Raw genomic sequence first — 14088 nt, 5'->3', positions numbered from 1 at the left:
ACTAGATGCAGTTGCACCCCTAAAAACCAAAAAACATTTGTCATAAGAAACTAGCTCCCTGGTACTATACAGAAAATACCTGAGCTCTGAAGCAAGCTTCCAGAAAATTGGAACGGAAATGGCGCCACACCAAACTGGAAGTCTTCCGGCTAGCTTGGAATGACAGTACCGTGCAGTATCGAAGAGCCCTCACAGCTGCTCGATCATCCTATTTTTTCAACTTAATTGAGGAAAATAAGAACAATCCAAAATGTATTTTTGATACTGTCGCAAAGCTAACTAAAAAGCAGCATTCCCCAAGAGAGGATGGCTTTCACTTCAGCAGTGATAAATTCATAAACTTCTTTGAGAAAAAGCATGATCATTAGAAAGCAAATTACGGACTCCTCTTTAATTCTGCTTATTCCTTCAAAGCTCAGTTGTCCTGAGTCTGCCCAACTCTGCCAGGACCTAGGATCAAGGGAGACACTCAAGTGTTTTAGTACTGTATCTCTTGACACAATGATGAAAATAATCATGGCCTCTAAAACTTCAAGCTGCTTACTGGACCCTATTCCAACTAAACTACTGAAAGAGCTGCTTCCTGTGCTTGGCCCTCCTATGTTGAACATAATAAACGGCTCTCTATCCACCGGTTGTGTACCAAACTCACTAAATGTGGAAGTAATAAAGCCTCTCTTGAAAAAGCCAAACATTGACCCAGAAAATATAAAAAACTATCGGCCTATATCGAATCTCCCATTCCTCTCAAAAAAGTTAGAAAAAGCTGTTGCGCAGCAACTCACTACCTTCTTGAAGGTTTTACACCCCATCATAGCACTGAGACTGCGCTTGTGAAGGTGGTAAATTACCTTTTAATGGCGGCAGACCAAGGCTCTGCATCTGTCCTCGTGCTCCTAGACCTTAGTGCTGCTTTTGATACCATCGATCACCACATACTTTTGGAGAGATTGGAAACCCAAATTGGTCTACACGGACAAGTTCTGGCCTGGTTTAGATCTTATCTGTTGGAAAGATATCAGTTTGTCTCTGTGGATGGTTTGTCCTCTGACAAATCAACTGTAAATTTCGGTGTTCGTCAAGGTTCCGTTTTAGGACCACTGCTGTTTTCACTATATATTTTACATCTTGGTCATGTCATTTGGAAACATAATGTTAACTTTCACTACTATGCAGATGACACACAGCTGTACATTTCGATGAAACATGGTGAATCCCCAAAATTGCCCTTGCTGGAAGCCTGTGTTTCAGACATAAGGAAGTGGATGGCTACAAATGTTCTACTTTTAAACTCGGACAAAACAGAGATGCTTGTTCTAGGTCCCAAGAAACAAAGAGATCTTTTGTTGAATCTGACAATTTATCTTGATGGTTGTACAGTCGTCTCAAATAAAACTGTGAAGGACATCGGCGTTACTCTGGACCCTGATGTCTCTTTTGTTTTATCCGGTGTCCTGTGTGAATTTAAGTATTATTTGTCTTATTTGTCTTATCCGGTGTCCTGTGTGAATTTAAGTATGCTCTCTCTAATTCTTTCTCTCTCTCGGAGGACCTGAGCCCTAAGACCATGCCTCAGGACTACCTGGCATGATGACTCCTTGCTGTCCTCAGTCCACCTGGCCGTGCTGCTGCTCCAGTTTCAACTGTTATGCCTACAGCTATGCAACCCTGACCTGTTCACCGGACATGCTATCTGTCCCAGACCTGCTGTTTTCAACTCTCATGTTCTGTTATAATCTCCACCCGGCACAGCCAGAAGAGGACTGGCCACCCCTCATAGCCTGGTTCCTCTCTAGGTTTCTTCCTAGGTTCTGGCCTTTCTAGGGAGTTTTTCCTAGCCACCGTGCTTCTACACCTGTATTGCTTGCTGTTTGGGGTTTTAGGCTGGGTTTCTGTACAGCACTTTGAGATATCAGCTGATGTAAGAAGGGCTTTATAAATACATTTGGTTTGATTTGGTGGTGGCGGTGGGGTTATGGTATGGGCAGGCATAAACTATGGACAACAAACACAATTGCATTTTATCGATGGCAATTTGAATGCACAGAGATACCGTGATGAGATCCTGAGACCATTGTTGTGCCATTCATCCGCCTCCACCCCTCATGTTTCAGCATGATAATGCACGGCCCCATGTTGCAAGGATCTGTACACAATTCCTGGTATCTGAACATGTCCCAGTTCTTCTATGGCCTGCATATTCACCAGACATGTCATCCATTGAACATGTTTGGAATGCTCTGGAGCGACGTGTACGACAGCGTGTTCCAGTTCCCGCCAATATCCAGAAACTTTGCACAGCCATCTAAGTGGAGTGGGACAACATTCCACAGGCCACAATCAACAGCCTGATCAAATCTATGCAAAGAAGATGTCACGCTGCATGAGTGGTCACATCAGATACTGACCGGTTTTCTGATCCATGCCCCTACTTTTTGGGGGGCGGTATCTGTGACCAACAGATACATATCTGTATTCCCAGTCATATGAAATCCATAGGCATAATTTATTTATTTAATTAGACTGCTCTTTGAAATGGTTGCATGCTGCGTTTATATTTTTGCTCAGTATAGTGAGGTTCATTTGATGTTTATATTTTTGCTCAGTATAGTGAGGTTGATTTGATGTTTATATTTTTGCTCAGTATAGTGAGGTTGATTTGATGTTTATATTTTTGCTCAGTATAGTGAGGTTCATTTGATGTTTATATTTTTGCTCAGTATAGTGAGGTTCATTTGATGTTTATATTTTTGCTCAGTATAGTGAGGTTCATTTGATGTTTATATTTTTGCTCAGTATAGTGAGGTTGATTTGATGTTTATATTTTTGCTCAGTATAGTGAGGTTCATTTGATGTTTATATTTTTCCTCAGTATAGTGAGGTTCATTTGATGTTTATATTTTTCCTCAGTATAGTGAGGTTCATTTGATGCTGTGTACATTCTCAGCTAAAAGCTGCATTAGTATTCTAGTGTGGACATTGAAACAGAGCAATAGAAGGGCAGTGTTTGGTTCCATTATATCTCTGTCTGGGAGGAGGAGTGTAAACAACGAAGTAATAGCATCAAACACCACAGGGGACAGAAGAGACCGTCATTAGAAGACAGTATAAACACATGAAGTAACATATCCATCAACACCACGTCTGTGGAAACGACAGAGGTAGACTAGTAACAGAGGCTCTAAGCTGGCTGCTGCAGTCCTGCAGCATTATGAGTTGTATAACAGCATGCTAGAGCTATGTTAGCATATACAATGATGATCAGTGGAGGCTGCTGAGGGGAGGATGGCTCATAATAATGGCTGGAATGGAATGGCATTAGACACCTGGAAACCATGTGTTTGATGTATTTGATACCATTCCAGTGATTCCTCTCCAGCCATTACCACCTCCTGTGATGGAGGTAGTGTTAAAGTCAGGCAGTTGGTATTCTCCTTTTTTTTCGTCTGGCTTCTGAGAATAGAGCCTGTCATCATTCTATTCACCACTATTTCCATCTGTATCTTTTAACGGTAACGTTTGCCAGTGATATAGCATTACCACGAAGTGCTAGGCCTATTAATTCCTGTGAAGTTAATTTGCTTGAGCTGCGCAAACATTGGGTTTAGGTTACAGCTGATTGTCTTTCTGAGAAGAGACACAGACACAGAGGAGAGATAGTCAAGTGTGAACCTTCCTGTGATAAGAGGAGTGGTGCTACAGATGTAGAATCTTAATGTGATCACCCTGTTGCAGGAGAACTTCCTTGAAATGCTGGAAATTAAAACTTGTAGTGTAAGTTTTAAGGTTGAATTAAAAAGTATTCTGAAGTTTGTAATTTCCACTTTAGAGTTTCAGACTGGATTTTCCCTTACGGAAAATGTAAAATCTATCAACCCCTACCAAATTGTCCATTAATTATAATCCACACAGTGTGTGTGAGTGTGTGTGTGTGTGTGTGTGTGTGGTGTGTGTGTGTGTGTGTGTGTGTGTGTGTGTGTGTGTGTGTGTGTGTGTGTGTGTGTGTGTGTGTGTGTGTGCATGCGTGAGTGTGTGTGTGTGTTTGTGTCTGTCTTGGAGAGTTGGACTGAGCAAGCACAAAGACTGTTCTCTCAAACAAAAAAGGGCAATGAAGTAAAATGTATATATTTACTCAACAATAATAAAACGTTAATACAGTAAAAAGTAAGTATTTACTCAACAATAATAAAATGTTAATACAGTAAAAAGTAAGTATTTACTCAATAATAATAAAACGTCAAAAGTAAGTATTTACTCAACTATAATAATACAGTAAAAGTAAGTATTTACTCAACCATAATAATACAGTAAAAATAAGTATTTACTCTACCATAATAATACAGTAAAAAGTATGTATTTACTCAACAATATTAATACAGTAAAAAGTATGTATTTACTCAACAATATTAATACAGTAAAAAGTATGTATTTACTCAACAATAATAAAACCGTCAAAAGTATGTATATACTCAACAATAATAAAACCGTCAAAAGTATGTATTTACTCAACCATAATAATACAGTAAAAGTAAGTATTTACTCAACAATATTAATACAGTAAAAAGTATGTATTTACTCAACAATATTAATATAGTAAAAAGTATGTATTTACTCAACAATATTAATACAGTAAAAAGTATGTATTTACTCACAATATTAATACAGTAAAAAGTACGTATTTACTCAACAATAATAAAACCATCAAAAGTAAGTATTTACTCACAATATTAATACAGTAAAAAGTATGTATTTACTCACAATATTGTCACATCCTGACCATAGAAGGCTGTTATTTTCTATGGTAGAGTAGGTCAGGGCGTGACAGGGGGGTTTTCTAGTTTCGTTTTTCTATGTTGTCATGTTCTAGTTTTGTATTTCTATGTTGGGTTTTGTTTGGGATGCTCTCCAATTAGAGGCAGCTGGTCATCGTTGTCTCTAATTGGAGATCATACTTTAAGTAGATGTTTTTCCCACCTGGGTTTGTGGGAGATGTCTTTGAGTTAGTGTATGTTTCACCTCTGCGTCACGGTTTGTTGTTTTTGTTATTCAGTTTATTTGTATGTATTGCATAGTTTCACAGTGAAAATAAAATGTGGAACAACACACACGCTGCACTTTCGTCCGCTCATTCCTACGACAATCGTGACAAATATTAATACAGTAAAAAGTAAGTATTTACTCAGCAATATTAATACAGTCAAAAGTATGTATTTACTCAACAATAATAAAACAATAAAAAGTAAGTATTTACTCACTGTCACGTCCTAACCATTGAGAGCTCTTATTTTCTATGGTAGAGTAGGTCAGGGCATGACTGGGGGGGGTTATCTAGTGTATTTAGTTCTTTGTTGTTTGGTTCTAGTTTCTGTTTTTCTATGTTGGGTTTTTTGGATGATCCCCAATTAGAGGCAGCTGATCATCGTTGTCTCTAATTGGGGATCATATTTAAGTAGTTGTTTTTCCCACCTGTGTTTGTGGGAGATTATTTTGAGTTAGTGTATGTGCACGTCTTCGTCACGGTTTGTTGTTTTGTTTATAGTTTAATGTATGTCTTCATAGTTTCACATATAAATAAAGCTGTGGAACGATACGCACGCTGCACCTTGGTCCGTTTCTACACACACACGTGACAGAATCTCCCACCACCAAAGGACCAAGCAGCGTGCCCAGGAGTGGACATGGGAGGCCATCCTGGACGGCAAAGGATCCTGGACGTGGGAGGAGATCCAAGCCGGATGGGATTGCCTCCCATGGGAACAGGTGGAAGCAGCGAGGGAGGAACGGCGATGAGATTGGGAGTCACGGCAACGACGGAAGCCCGAGGGGCAGCTCCCCTCCCCAATTTTGTTTTTTTGGGGGGGGCACACGGGGAGATTGGCAGAGTCAGGGTTGAGACCTGAGCCAACTCCCCATGCTTACTGTGGGGAGCGTGTGACCAGTCAGGCACCGTGTTATGCTGTGATGCGCACTGTATCTCCAGTGTGCATTCATAGACTGGTGCGCACTGTGCCTGCGCCCCGCATTTGCCGGGCTAAAGTGAGCATTCAGCCAGGACGGGTTGTGACGGCTCAGCGCTCCTGGTCTCCAGTACGCCTCCTCGGTCCAGGATATCCTGCGCCAGCTCTACACACTGTGTCGCCAGTGTGCATTCAGAGCCCAGTTCGTCCTGTGCCAGCGCTCCGCACTTGTCGGACTAAAGTGAGCGTTCAGCCAGGATGGGTTGTGCCAGCTCTACGCTCCAGACCTCCAGTATGCCTCCATGGTCCAGTATATCCTGCACCGGTTCTACGCACCAGGTCTCCAGTGCGCCTCCACAGCCCAGTACGTCCTGTGCCTCCTTCTTGCACTCTCCCTGAAGTGCGTGTCCTCAGTCCAGTGCGTCCTGTGCCTGCTCCTCGCACTCGCCCTGAAGTGCGTGTCACCAGTCTGGTGTCACCTGTCCCGGCTCCACGCACTAGGCCTCCAGTGCGCCTGCCCAGTCCGGTGCGTCCTGTGCCTTCTCTCCACACTCATCCTGAGGTGCGTGTTACCAGTCTGGCGCCACCTGTGCCAGCCCCACGCATCAGGCCTCCAGTGCGCCTCCCGTTCCAGAGCTTCTGGCGACAGTTCCCAGTCCGGAGCTTCCGGCGACAGTTCCCAGTCCGGAGCTTCCGGCGACAGATCCCAGTCTGGAGCTTCCGGCGACAGTTCCGAGTCCGGAGCTTCTGGCGACAGTTCCCAGTTTTTAGAACTTTTGCAAATGTATAAAAAAACAACAACTGAAATATCACATTTACTTAAGTATTCAGACCCTTTACTCAGTACTTTGTTGAAGCACCTTTGGCAGGGATTACAGCCTCGAGTCTTCTTGGGTATGACGCTACAAGCTTGGCACACCTGTATTTGGGGAGGTTCTCCCATTCTTCTCTGCAGATCCTCTCTAGCTCTGTCAGGTTGGATGGGGAGCATCGCTGCACAACTATTTTCAGGTCTCTTCAGATATGTTCGATCGGGTTCAAGTCCGGGCTCTGGCTGGGCCACTAATTGACATTCATAGACTTGTCCCGAAACCACTCCTGCATTGTCTTGGCTGTGTGCTTAGGTCATTGTCCTCTTGGAAGGTTAACCTTCACCCCAGTCTGAGGTCCTGAGCGCTCTAGAGCAGGTTTAATCATGGATCTCTCTGTACATTGCTCCGTTCATCTTACCCTCGATCCTGACTAGTCTCCCAGTCCCTGTAGCTGAAACACATCCCCACAGCATGATGCTGCCACCACCATGCTTCACCATAGGGATGTCTCCAGATTTCCTCCAGATGTGACGCTTGGCATTCAGGCCAAAGAGTTTAATCTTGGTTTCATCAGACCAGAGAATCTTGTTTCTCTTGGTCTGAGAGTCATTTAGGTGCTTTTTGACAAACTCTAAGCGGGCTGTCATGTGCCTTTTACTGAGGAGTGGCATCCATCTGGCCACTCTATCATAAAGGCCTGATTGGTGGAGTGCTGCAGAGATGGTTATCCTTCTGGAAGGTTTTCCCATCTCCACAGAGGTTCTCTGGAGCTCTGTCAGAATGACCATTGGGTTCTTGGTTACCTCCCTGACCAAGGCCCTTCTCATCCGTTTGCTTAGTTTGGCCAGGTGTCCAGCTCTAGGAAAAGTCTTGGTGGTTCCAAACTTCTTCCATTTAAGAATGATGGAGGCCACTGTGTGCTTGGGGACCTTTAATGCTGTTTTGGTACCCTTCCCCAGATCTGTGCCTTGACACAATCCTCAGAGCTCTACGGACAATTCCTTCGACCTCATGGCTTGGTTTATGCTCTAACATGCATTGTCAGCTGTGGGACCTTTATAGATCAAATCAAATGTATTTATATAGCCCTTCTTACATCAGCTGATATCTCAAAGTGCTGTACAGAAACCCAGCCTAAAACCCCAAACAGCAAGCAATGCAGATGTAGAAGCATGGTGGCTAGGAAAAACTCCCTAGAAAGGCCAAAACCTAGGAAGAAACCTAGAGAGGAACCAGGCTATGAGGGGTGGCCAGTCCTCTTCTGGCTGTGCCGGGTGGAGATTATAACAGAACATGGCCAAGATGTTCAAATGTTCATAAATGACCAGCATGGTCAAATAATAATAATCACAGTGGTTGTCGAGGGTGCAAAAAGTCAGCACCTCAAGAGTAAATGTCAGTTGGCTTTTCATAGCCGATCATTGAGAGTATCTCTACCGCTACTGCTGTCTCTAGAGAGTTGAAAACAGCAGGTCTAGGACAGGTAGCACGTCCGGTGAACAGGTCAGGGTTCCATAGCCGCAGGCAGAACAGTTGAAACTGGAGCAGCAGCACGGCCAGGTGGACTGGGGACAGCAAGGAGTCATCATGTCAGGTAGTCCTGAGACATGGTCCTAGGGCTCAGGTCCTCCGAGAGAGAGAAAGAAAGAAAGAGAGAGAAAGAGAATTAGAGAGAGCATACTTAAATTCACACAGGACACCGGATAAGACAGGAGAAATACTCCAGATATAACAGACTGACCCTAGCCCCCGACACATAAACTACTGCAGCATAAATACTGGAGTCTGAGACAGGAGGGTCAGGAGACACTGTGGCCCCATCCGACGATACCCCTGGACAGGGCCAAACAGGAAGGATATATAGACAGGTGTGTGCCTTTCCAAATCATGTCCACTCAATAGAATTGATCACAGGTGTACTCCAATCAAGTTGTAGAAACATCTCAAGGATGATCAATGGAAACTCACGGGTACCTGAGCTCAATTTTGAGTCTCATAGCAAAGGGTCTGAATACTTATTTAAATAAGATATTTATGTTTGTTATTTTTAATATATTAGCAAAAATGTCTAAAAACCTGTTTTCGCTTTGTCATTATGGGGTATATGGGGGAATGGAAGGGGTCTGAAAACTTTCCGAATGCACTGTAAGTGAGGATTAATGTGATTTTTTAGGATTGGAACACTGTAACAATGTAACTCTGTAATATTTTAACAGTGCAACACTAACACGGCAACATTGTGCCACTTTAACACTGTAACACTTTAACACAGAAAAACTTTAACACTTTAACACAACAACACTGAAACACTCTAATACTGTAACACTGAAACAGGAGAGTAACCCTCAGTCTGCCAAGAATGCAAATTAGTCAGTCAGGCTGGGAAACGCGCGTCATACTGGTTGAGTAAGGTCATTTACGCACTTTGTTTATGGTCCACTTTGCACTTGCTAAACCCACAACATGTCAGGACTATGTAGAAAGACATTCATGAAATTCCTGGGAGAGTGAATGAGAGAAGTGAGGGGAGCGGGAATGATAAAAGAGGAGAGAGGAATAAAATAATGAGTGGAGAGAGGGGGTGCAAAACAGGAAAGAGAGATAGAGAGAGAGACAGAGAGAGAGAGAGACAGAGAGAGACAGAGAGATAGAGAGAGATCGATCGATCGATAGACAGAGAGAGACAGAGAGAGAGACAGAGACAGAGACAAAGAGAGAGAGAGAAAGAGAGAGAGAGCATAGGCCTAACAGTTCCCTTCATGTCCCTGAGAGTCCCTCTGTGTACCAGGATATGGATCTGTTATTCCAGGCTTTACAGGAAAGGCTGACCAAACGAGTACTATGACAACCAGGTGACATGTCATGTGGCGCTGGGGAAACTGTTATTATTTGCACAGCAAACATGGGCAACAGCAGCCGGGCAGCCCTCTCATGGTCAGGAGTGCCGACAGGGGGAACGACTACAACGGGCTGACCCCACCTGACCCCACCTTTTTTTTTAACTCTTAACACAGCAACATCACACAATTAGCCAAATAGTTAATTTTCTGCTCAAAACCACATTTTGTTAATTAAATACAACTATACATTTCAAAATGCAAAAATACGTCTATCAAAACACGGCATACCTGACTCAGTATCTAATCATTCAGTCAAAACACTCGCACATGTTTTCTATCCAAGAGAAACATATGGTCAATCATAGCACAACGACTTTCAAGATACTAACAGTTAATGGCATTACAAAAACTGCATTACTTGTCATGTTTCAGTTCTACCTGCAGACAAAAGACAATATGAAATCCATAGTTTTTTATAATTCACTTTCCTTTTACTGTAAACCACTACATTTTGGGGTTGAGTGTCGAATGTGTGCATTTTTGGCAACATACTATCTAAAAGTGAAAGAGTCATCTTTACTTTATAGAATGTACAGTAGAAACAAATAGCAAGTGACAGAATTGCTGCAGTAAAAGCCTTATTAGCAATGTGAAATTGCTGCCAGTGATCAACAAAAAATCCAACACAATTACAGTAAAAAAGGCACAGAAGGGAAAAAAAAACACAAAAATGCACAGTCTAATCTAGACGATGTTCAGCATTTGGCCACATGTTCTCGTCCACATCACATCTTATGTCATCTCTCGCTATGCACCTTGGATAGAAGCATGCCTTATCCTCCCCTGGCAGTCTTCAGCTGAGATGTCTCTGCAGCCGGCGTCCATTGCATCCAGGAGGGACGTTTGGTCATATAGCCGATGATCATACACTTTCCACCTCCAGGTAGAAAAATGGGGTTGAGGAAAGGCCGGTGGGGGGGGGGGGGGGACCATTCTTGGATGGGCTGCAAACCAGTTTGTGATTGCATGTGAATGGTGGAATGCTACTTTGTCCCACCTGTTCCCTTTCTGCTTCTGGCACCAGTTGATGGTGGAGGTCATCTAAAAACAAAGGAAGGAGCTCAGTGTTGTAGGGACCAATCTGGCATTTCTGCAGGACCAAACCAGCACTCCAGATTGCAGCACACATTGTGATATTTGCTCCTCTCTGACCCGGCACATCAACGGTGGTCCTTTTCCCGATGACGTTTCTTCCGCGCCGACGTGTTTTTGCCAGGATAAACCCTGCCTCGTCTACATAAATTATTTCATGTGGGGTCTGATTAGCCTCCAACTCCATGACTCTCTGAAAGAAATCAAACACAGTATGTGTAAATGCTTTTCAGTATGTCCTACTGTATGTACTGTAACCCATGTTTACATGTAGAGTAACATAGTGTCCTATTGTATGTACTGTAACCCATGTTAACATGTAGAGTAGCATAGTGTCCTATTGTATGTACTGTAACCCATGTTAACATGTAGAGTAACATTGTGTCCTACTGTATGTACTGTAACCCATGTTAACATGTAGAGTAGCATAGTGTCCTATTGTATGTACTGTAACCCATGTTAACATGTAGAGCAACATAGTGTCCTAATGTATGTACTGTAACCCATGTTAACATGTAGAGTAGCATAGTGTCCTACTGTATGTACTGTAACCCATGTTAACATGTAGAGTAGCATAGTGTCCACGAGACGACCCTGCAGGGGCTAGTGCCACGAGACGAACCCGAACATGAGGTGCTGGACTCACGCGCTGGGCACCATACCTGGACATATTGGTGCCGAAGTTCCTTGACCCGCTCACTGTTCCTTTCAAAAGGAACTGTGTACAACTGTTTCATTCCAACTCCGTGTTTGATCAGAGTCAGAGCAATGGTAGTCAGGCTGATGCTTCCACATTGTGAAATACCAGGTTGTCCTCTACAATTCTGGTCTGAATTTCTCTCTGTTTTATTGCATTGTCAGCAATGACCAATCCTACAACGGCATTGTCTTGGTCTTCACTGAGGAGCTTTCCTCTTCCCCCAGAGGGAGGAAGAAGTTGTGTCCTTTAGAGGAACAAAAATACTGCTGGCCTACAGTTACTGTGGGACATAGCAACAGTAATTATAGAAGAAGACCTTGTGAAATGCACTACTTACCTGTTGGTTTGTTGAAAATTCTGCATAATGGAAGCCACGGTTGACCATCTGAGACTAGACTGGACACTAACTAGTCTCTCTCAGTGATAGACCATGGTATTAGACTGGACTCTTTCACCAGCCTCTCTCAGTGATAGACCATGGTATTAGACTGGACTCATTCACCAGCCTCTCTCAGTGATAGACCATGGTATTAGACTGGACTCTTTCACCAGCCTCTCTCAGTGATAGACCATGGTATTAGACTGGACTCTTTCACCAGTCTCTCTCAGTGATAGACCATGGTTTATGACATGGTCTATGATGGTGGCTCTTATTTCATCAGTGACAACAGCTCTTACTATCCGCTGAACACCACCACTCATTCTTACTGCTCTCCCCCTACCTCTCTTTCTCCCTTTTCCTGGTCCAACTACTCCTCGGCCTGGTCCAGCTACTCCTCTCGCTGGCCCAACTACTCCTCTGCCTGGTCCAATTACTCCTCTCCCTGGTCCAACTACTCCTCTCCCTGGTCCAGCTACTCCTCTCCCTGGTCCAACTATAGTCGTGGCCAAATGTTTTGAGAATGACACAAATACACATTTTCACAAAGTTTGCTGCTTCAGTGTCTTTAGATATTTTTGTCAGATGTTACTATGGAATACTGAAGTATTTATATATTTATATATATTTTATATATATATTTATATATAAGCATTTCATAAGTGTCAAAGGCTTTTATTGACAATTACATGAAGTTGATGCAAAGAGTCAATATTTGCAGTGTTGACCCTTCTTTTTTAAGACCTCTGCAAACCACCCTGGCATTCTGTCAATTAATTTCTGGGCCACATCCTGACTGATGGCAGCCCATTCTTGCATAATCAATGGTTGGAGTTTGTCATAATTTGTCGGGTTTTGTTTGTCCACCGCCTCTTGAGGTTTGACCACAAGTTCTCAATGGGATTAAGGTCTGTGGAGTTTCCTGGCCATGGACCCAAAATATCAATGTTTTGTTCCTCGAGCCACTTAGTTATCACCTTTGCCTTATGGCAAGGTGCTCCATCATGCTGGAAAAGACATTGTTCGTCACCAAACTGTTCCTGGATGGTTGGGAGATGTTGCTCTCGGAGGATGTGTTGGTACCATTCTTTATTCATGGCTGTGCTCTTAGGCAAAATTGTGAGTGAGCCCACTCCCTTGGCTGAGAAGCAACCCCACACATGAATGGTCTCAGGATGCTTTACTGTTGACAGGACTGATGGTAGCACTCACCTTGTCTTCTCCGGACAAGCTTTTTTTCCGGCTGGCTCAAACAATCGGAACGGGGATTCATCAGAGAAAATTACTTTACCCCAGTCCTCAGCAGTCCAATCCCTGTACCTTTTGCAGAATATCAGTCTGTCCCTGATGTTTTTCCTGGAGAGAAGTGGCTTCTTTGCTGCCATTCTTGACACCAGGCCATCCTCCAAAAGTCTTCACCTCACTGTGCTTGCAGATGCACTCACACCTGCCTGCTGCCATTCCTGAGCAAGCTCTGTACTGGTGGTGCCCCGATCCCGCAGATGAAACAACTTTAGGAGACGGTCCTGGTGCTTGCTGGACTTTCTTGGGCGCCCTGAAGCCTTCTTTACAACAATTGAACCGCTCTCCTTGAAGTTCTTGATGATCCGATAAATGGTTGATTTAGGTGCAATCTTACAGGCAGCAATATCCTTGCCTGTGAAGCCCTTTTTGTGCAAAGCAATGATGACGGCACATGTTTCCTTGCAGGTAACCATGGTTGACAGAGGAAGAACATTGATTCCAAGCTCCTTTTGAAGCTTCCAATCTGTTATTCGAACTCAATCAGCATGACAAAGTGAGCTCCAGCCCTGTCCTTGTCAACACTCACACCTGTGTTAACGAGATAATCACTGACATGATGTCAGCTGGTCCTTTTGTGGCAGGGCTGAAATGCAGTGGAAATGTTTTTTGGGGGATTCAGTTCATTTGCATGGCAAAGAGGGACTTTGCAATTAATTGCAATTCATCTGTTCACTCTTCATAACATTCTGGGGTATATGCAAATTGCCATCATACAAACTGAGGCAGAGGACTTTGTGAAAATTAATATTTGTGTCATTCTCAAAACTTTTGGCCACGACTGTACAGTACTCCTCTCCCTGGTCCAACTAAACCTCTCGCTGGTCCAACTACTCCTCTGCCTGGTCCAGCTACTCCTCTTCCTGGTCCAACTACTCCTCTGCCTGGTCCAACTACTCCTCTGCCTGGTTCAGCTACTCCTCTGCCTGGTTCAGCTACTCCTCTG

Source organism: Salmo salar, chromosome 06 (genome assembly GCF_965601325.2).
Source record: "Salmo salar chromosome 06, fSalSal1, whole genome shotgun sequence".
Taxonomy (NCBI): Eukaryota; Metazoa; Chordata; class Actinopteri; order Salmoniformes; family Salmonidae; genus Salmo; species Salmo salar.
This window is presented reverse-complemented; position numbering follows the sequence as displayed.